Here is an 8001-nt window from a genome sequence, read left to right as displayed (position 1 = left end):
ATCCTGCTTTGTCCCTGTCCAGTGAGACATGTTGGATGTACGTCCCCATCCTGCTTTGTCCCTGTCCAGTGAGACATGTTGGATGTACGTCACCCATCCTGCTTTGTCCCTGTCCAGTGAGACATGTTGGATGTACTGTACCCATCCTGCTTTGTCCCTGTCCAGTGAGACATGTTGGATGTACGTCCCCATCCTGCTTTGTCCCTGTCCAGTGAGACATGTTGGATGTACGTACCCATCCTGCTTTGTCCCTGTCCAGTGAGACATGTTGGATGTACTGCACCCATCCTGCTTTGTCCCTGTCCAGTGAGACATGTTGGATGTACTTACCCATCCTGCTTTGTCCCTGTCCAGTGAGACATGTTGGATGTACGTCACCCATCCTGCTTTGTCCCTGTCCAGTGAGACATGTTGGATGTACGTCCCCATCCTGCTTTGTCCCTGTCCAGTGAGACATGTTGGATGTACGTCCCCATCCTGCTTTGTCCCTGTCCAGTGAGACATGTTGGATGTACGTCCCCATCCTGCTTTGTCCCTGTCCAGTGAGACATGTTGGATGTAATGCCTCATCCTGCTTTGTCCCTGTCCAGTGAGACATGCTGATGTACGTACCCATCCTGCTTTGTCCCTGTCCAGTGAGACATGTTGGATGTACGTCCCCATCCTGCTTTGTCCCTGTCCAGTGAGACATGTTGGATGTACTTACCCATCCTGCTTTGTCCCTGTCCAGTGAGACATGTTGGATGTACGTACCCATCCTGCTTTGTCCCTGTCCAGTGAGACATGTTGGATGTACGTCCCCATCCTGCTTTGTCCCTGTCCAGTGAGACATGTTGGATGTACGTACCCATCCTGCTTTGTCCCTGTCCAGTGAGACATGTTGGATGTACGTACCCATCCTGCTTTGTCCCTGTCCAGTGAGACATGTTGGATGTACGTCCCCATCCTGCTTTGTCCCTGTCCAGTGAGACATGTTGAATGTACGTACCCTTTCCCTGCCTTGTCCCTGTCCAGTGAGACATGTTGGATGTACTTACCCATCCTGCTTTGTCCCTGTCCAGTGAGACATGTTGGATGTACTTACCCATCATGCTTTGTCCCTGTCCAGTGAGACATGTTGGATGTACGTCCCCATCCTGCTTTGTCCCTGTCCAGTGAGACATGTTGGATGTACTTACCCATCATGCTTTGTCCCTGTCCAGTGAGACATGTTGGATGTACGTACCCATCCTGCTTTGTCCCTGTCCAGTGAGACATGTTGGATGTACGTACCCATCCTGCTTTGTCCCTGTCCAGTGAGACATGTTGGATGTACGTACCCATCCTGCTTTGTCCCTGTCCAGTGAGACATGTTGGATGTACGTACCCATCCTGCTTTGTCCCTGTCCAGTGAGACATGTTGGATGTACTTACCCATTCTGCTTTGTCCCTGTCCAGTGAGACATGTTGGATGTACCCACCCATCCTGCTTTGTCCCTGTCCAGTGAGACATGTTGGATGTACGTCCCCATCCTGCTTTGTCCCTGTCCAGTGAGACATGTTGGATGTACGTCCCCATCCTGCTTTGTCCCTGTCCAGTGAGACATGTTGGATGTACGTCCCCATCCTGCTTTGTCCCTGTCCAGTGAGACATGTTGGATGTACGTCCCCATCCTGCTTTGTCCCTGTCCAGTGAGACATGTTGGATGTACGTACCCATCCTGCTTTGTCCCTGTCCAGTGAGACATGTTGGATGTACTTACCCGTCCTGCTTTGTCCCTGTCCAGTGAGACATGTTGGATGTACTTACCCTTTCCCTGCTTTGTCCCTGTCCAGTGAGACATGTTGGATGTACGTACCCATCCTGCTTTGTCCCTGTCCAGTGAGACATGTTGGATGTACCCACCCACCCTGCTTTGTCCCTGTCCAGTGAGACATGTTGGATGTACGTCCCCATCCTGCTTTGTCCCTGTCCAGTGAGACATGTTGGATGTACGTCCCCATCCTGCTTTGTCCCTGTCCAGTGAGACATGTTGGATGTACGTCCCCATCCTGCTTTGTCCCTGTCCAGTGAGACATGTTGGATGTACGTCCCCATCCTGCTTTGTCCCTGTCCAGTGAGACATGTTGGATGTACTGCACTCCATCCTGCTTTGTCCCTGTCCAGTGAGACATGTTGGATGTACTTACCCGTCCTGCTTTGTCCCTGTCCAGTGAGACATGTTGGATGTACTTACCCTTTCCCTGCTTTGTCCCTGTCCAGTGAGACATGTTGGATGTACGTACCCATCCTGCTTTGTCCCTGTCCAGTGAGACATGTTGGATGTACCCACCCACCCTGCTTTGTCCCTGTCCAGTGAGCACATGCCTGATGTACCCAATTACTCCTGCTTTGTCCCTGTCCAGGCAGACATGTTGGATGTACGTCCCCATCCTGCTTTGTCCCTGTCCAGTGAGACATGTTGGATGTACTTAACCATCCTGCCTTGTCCCTGTCCAGTGAGACATGTTGATGTACACGCACTCCATCCTGGCTTTTGTCCCTGTCCAGTGAGACATGCTGGATGTACTTACCCATCCTGCTTTGTCCCTGTCCATGAGACATGTTGGGATGTACTCATACTGGCCCTGCTTTGTCCCTGTCCAGTGAGACATGTTGGATGTACGCCCCATCCTGCTTTGTCCTGTCCAGTGAGACATGTTGGATGTACCCACTCCATCCTGCTTTGTCCTGTCCAGTGAGACATGTTGGATGTACTACCCATCCTGCTTTGTCCCCTGTCCAGTGAGACATGTTGAATGTACGTACCTTCCCTGCCTTGTCCTGTCCAGTGAGACATGTTGGATGTACCCACCCATCCTGCTTTGTCCCTGTCCAGTGAGACATGTTGGATGTACGTCCCCATCCTGCTTTGTCCCTGTCCAGTGAGACATGTTGGATGTACGTCCCCATCCTGCTTTGTCCCTGTCCAGTGAGACATGTTGGATGTACGTCCCCATCCTGCTTTGTCCCTGTCCAGTGAGGCATGTTGGATGGACGTACCCATCCTGCTTTGTCCCTGTCCAGTGAGACATGTTGGATGTACTGCATCTATCCTGCTTTGTCCCTGTCCAGTGAGACATGTTGGATGTACTTACCCGTCCTGCTTTGTCCCTGTCCAGTGAGACATGTTGGATGTACTTACCCTTTCCCTGCTTTGTCCCTGTCCAGTGAGACATGTTGGATGTACGTACCCATCCTGCTTTGTCCCTGTCCAGTGAGACATGTTGGATGTACCCACCCACCCTGCTTTGTCCCTGTCCAGTGAGACATGTTGGATGTACGTCCCCATCCTGCTTTGTCCCTGTCCAGTGAGACATGTTGGATGTACGTCCCCATCCTGCTTTGTCCCTGTCCAGTGAGACATGTTGGATGTACGTCCCCATCCTGCTTTGTCCCTGTCCAGTGAGACATGTTGGATGTACGTCCCCATCCTGCTTTGTCCCTGTCCAGTGAGACATGTTGGATGTACGTACCCATCCTGCTTTGTCCCTGTCCAGTGAGACATGTTGGATGTACTTACCCGTCCTGCTTTGTCCCTGTCCAGTGAGACATGTTGGATGTACTTACCCTTTCCCTGCTTTGTCCCTGTCCAGTGAGACATGTTGGATGTACGTACCCATCCTGCTTTGTCCCTGTCCAGTGAGACATGTTGGATGTACCCACCCACCCTGCTTTGTCCCTGTCCAGTGAGACATGTTGGATGTACCCACCCACCCTGCTTTGTCCCTGTCCAGTGAGACATGTTGGATGTACGTCCCCATCCTGCTTTGTCCCTGTCCAGTGAGACATGTTGGATGTACTTAACCATCCTGCCTTGTCCCTGTCCAGTGAGACATGTTGGATGTACGTCCCCATCCTGCTTTGTCCCTGTCCAGTGAGACATGTTGGATGTACGTCCCCATCCTGCTTTGTCCCTGTCCAGTGAGACATGTTGGATGTACGTCCCCATCCTGCTTTGTCCCTGTCCAGTGAGACATGTTGGATGTACCCACCCATCCTGCTTTGTCCCTGTCCAGTGAGACATGTTGGATGTACCCATCCATCCTGCTTTGTCCCTGTCCAGTGAGACATGTTGGATGTACCCACCCATCCTGCTTTGTCCCTGTCCAGTGAGACATGTTGGATGTACGTACCCATCCTGCTTTGTCCCTGTCCAGTGAGACATGTTGGATGTACTTACCCATCCTGCTTTGTCCCTGTCCAGTGAGACATGTTGGATGTACCCATCCATCCTGCTTTGTCCCTGTCCAGTGAGACATGGGACAAAGCAGGTAGTTTGCCCCCGGTGTGTCCAGTGAGACATGTTGGATGTACTTACCCATCATGCTTTGTCCCTGTCCAGTGTAATATAATGGTGTATAATGTTTGTCCCTCCCCTCTCCCTGTGGTAAGGAGCTGTAGTAATGTTTGTCCCTCCCCTCTCCCTGTAGTAAGGAGCTGTAGTAATGTTTGTCCCTCACCTCTCCCTGTAGTAATGTTTGTTCCTAACCAGGCACCTGTGTCGACCCTGTCATAACCGTGAGAAGGCTAGAGGTCTGGGGAAGTACATCTGTCAGAAATGCCATGCCATCATCGAGGACAGCCCCCTCATCTTTAAGAACGACCCCTACCACCCCGACCACTTCAACTGCAACAACTGTGGGTCAGTACGCTTCACGGCTCCCTCCTGATATCTGACATAATGTGCTCCTGATTCCATTATGTGGTTCAGTCAGTATTTGGAATAATGAAAGCAAGAGTGTTTAAGATTTTACCATTTACTCTGCTTCAAAACCACTGTTTGTGTGTGTGTTTTGTGTAATATAATGTTTGTCCCTCCCCTCTCGCTGTAGTAATGTTTGTCCCTCCCCTCTCCCTGTAGTAAGGAGCTGTAGTAATGTTTGTCCCTCCCCTCTCCCTGTAGTAAGGAGCTGTAGTAATGTTTGTCCCTCCCCTCTCCCTGTAGTAAGGAGCTGACAGCAGATGCCAGGGAGCTGAAGGGAGAGCTGTACTGTCTGCCCTGCCATGATAAGATGGGGGTGCCGATCTGTGGCGCCTGCAGGAGGCCCATCGAGGGACGCGTGGTCAACGCCATGGGCAAGCAGTGGCACGTCGAGGTGTGTGGTCACAAATGACATGATGGGATCTAGTGGTATTTTACACATATTTGGACTCAAATGTAACGGGTTAGTCAGATGTTTGTTGAGTAAGCTTTTACAAAGAAATGATATGTTACATTTTTATAATTTCCTTTGTGTTCAGAGAGCGTATGTTTGATTGGACTGTGAGTAACTCTGAGTAACTCTATCTGCTCTCAATCCTGTGACACCTTTTCTTTTCCTTCCAAATACATTCCTTATTCTTCTCTACATCCCTTACCTTGTGGCTTCTTTATCCCTCCCTTATCCTTCTCCTCCCTCCCCTTATCCCTTCTCCCCTCCTTTTGTCCTTCTCCCCTCCTTATCCTCCTCCCCCTCTTATCCTTCTCCTCCTTATCCTTCTATCCCCCCTCCCCCTTATCCTTCTCCCTCCTCCTTCTTCCCTTTATCCTTCTCCCCTCCTCCCCCTTATCCCTTCTCCCCCTCCCTCATCCTTCTCCCTCCTCCCTTTATCCTTCTCCCCTCCCTTATCCCTTCTCCCCCCCCCATCCCCTCCCCTCCTCCTCCCCTCACCCCATCCTCCCCTCCCTCCCCCACCTCCTCCTCTCCCAGCACTTTGGGTGTAGTGTATGTGAGCGATCGTCACCAGGGCCATCCCTACTATGAATGTAAGGGCTATGCCTACTGCGAGTGGCACTTTAACATGGTGAGAAGGTGTTATGTCCCAAATGGCAGTAGTCCCTATGTAGTGTACTAAGTTTAACCAAGCCCATAGTGTTGGTCAGTTAAGAGACCCTTTAAAGTTTTAACCAGAGCCCATAGTGTTCTGGGTCATATGGGCCTCATATGTAGTGCACTAAGTTTTAACCAGAGCCTCTATAGTGTTCTGGTCAGAGTTAGGGCCCTATGTAGGGAATAGGGTGCCATTTGGGACACATCCAAGGAGAAAGGGAGGTCTTTCTCCTCCCACACAAAGAAACTGCACTGAGAAAACAACATTGCATAGCTAGCTACATAACGACACTCTTCTTCCACAAACACCTGTCATATGTCAATGAAACAAGAGAGGCACACCGTTACCACATTCACAGATAAGTTCTTCTTACCCAGAAATACATGGGTGCGAGTGTCCTAACACATGCAATCTCTCACAAGCTTTACAGTGATGAATACAGGACAAGTAGTCTACAGTGCCTGGCCTGCCTGCATTTGACATTCTCTCCACTAGAGGCCACTGTTCCGCTACCTGTCCTGAATGACTGCTTGTGTGTCATGCATCTTTCTGACCAAGCCCCGATGAGTTACTTGGGGCCAGTTGTATTCATAAAGCTCTGAGTAGAGCTGATATAGGGTTAACTTAGTCTTTTAAAGGTCCCAAACAGTCATGCTGATTCCCATGTAAAATAGCATTTTGAGTGACTAAAATATCACCCATAATATTTGTTTTGGATAGAAATGCTCAATGTGAGGGAAAGTGCTCTACCAGGAAGTTTGAAAAGACAGGCTGAGTGGGGAGCTTATACTTATACTTATACTTAGACCTAGCTAACACCAGACACAGATGAAGACCTAGCTAACACCAGACACAGATGAAGACCTAGCTAACACCAGACACAGATGAAGACCTAGCTAACACCAGACACAGATGAAGACACCAGCTGAAACACCAGACACAGATGAAGACCTAGCTAACACCAGACAGATGAAGACTACAGACACAGATGAAGACCTAGCTAACACCAGACACAGATGAAGACCTAGCTAACACCAGACACAGATGAAGACCTAGCTAACACCAGACACAGATGAAGACCTAGCTAACACCAGAGATGAAGACCTACAGATGAAGACCTAGCTAACACCAGACACAGATGAAGACCTATGAAGACCTGACCAATACAGATAGATGGTGACTAGCTAACACCAGACACAGACAGAAGACCTAGCTAACACCAGACACAGATGAAGACCTAGCTAACACCAGACACAGATAATGAAGACCCAGATAACACCAGACACAGATGAAGACCCAGCTAACCAGTAACTATATAACACCAGACACAGCTAAAAGGGGACACGCAGTGTCTTTACCATAGATGAATAGTGTAAACGTTAATTATATTTGATGACACCTTACAGGCACCAGTAGAGTAGCTGTATAAACCACACCCCTCCACAAACACACCTTCTCCGATGTTGGTTACAAAGCGGTACTTATTTAAATTAGATGAGAGAATATCATGTTACCATTGGTGTATTAAAATAAGTTAGGGTGATGTCACCCTATGTAACAATGAATCCAAGTGTTTGACATGGGGGACCAGTAGCTTTATGACTTTGTCAATGTAGGAGCAATGGTCATTTTTCATACTTTAACCTGGTTTCATTCAAATATCATCCAGTTTTATGAAAAACATTTTTTTTTTTTTTGGACTGTTCATGACCTTTAAGATCATAATGAATAACATATGTACAGGTAGATCACCTGATCCTAGATCAGCACTCCTACACTGATACTCTTTGTGAATACGTGCCCTGATGGCAGCTGACTAGAGTTAGCAAAGTTAGCTAACTTAACTGCTTGTGCCTGTGAGTAGAGTTAGCAATATGCTAATGCCTGTGTAGTGGTGTCTGCCTGTGAGTTAGCTATTAGCCATGCTAACTTGGGATGCTACTTCCTGTGACTACAGTTAGCCATGCTAACATGTGATGTTGCCTGGTACTACAGTTAGCCATTAGCCATGCTAACATGTGATGTTGCCTGGTACTACAGTTAGCCATTAGCCATGCTAACATGTGATGTTGCCTGGTTTGCAGTTTTGTGTTAGCTAAGTGTGAGAAGCCGTTCCTTGCTACACCGCCACTGAGAGGAAGGTCTGGCCTGTGTTTGACAACCAGCAG

General features: G+C 48.9%; 1 long non-coding RNA gene across 1 annotated transcript; it reads left to right on the top strand.

Moving 5' to 3' along the window:
- The first annotated feature begins 4487 nt into the window (after positions 1-4487).
- On the top strand, positions 4488-5742 carry LOC135566780 (uncharacterized). Its single transcript, XR_010462181.1, has 3 exons — positions 4488-4664; positions 4968-5118; positions 5713-5742. It is a non-coding gene; the product is annotated as an uncharacterized LOC135566780 (long non-coding RNA).
- Positions 5743-8001: the final 2259 nt, after the last annotated feature.

The sequence above is a fragment of the Oncorhynchus nerka genome, unplaced genomic scaffold (genome assembly GCF_034236695.1).
Source record: "Oncorhynchus nerka isolate Pitt River unplaced genomic scaffold, Oner_Uvic_2.0 unplaced_scaffold_3364, whole genome shotgun sequence".
Classification (NCBI taxonomy): domain Eukaryota; kingdom Metazoa; phylum Chordata; class Actinopteri; order Salmoniformes; family Salmonidae; genus Oncorhynchus; species Oncorhynchus nerka.
Note: the sequence above shows the minus strand (reverse complement) of the source record. Positions and strands in the feature narration are given on the sequence as shown.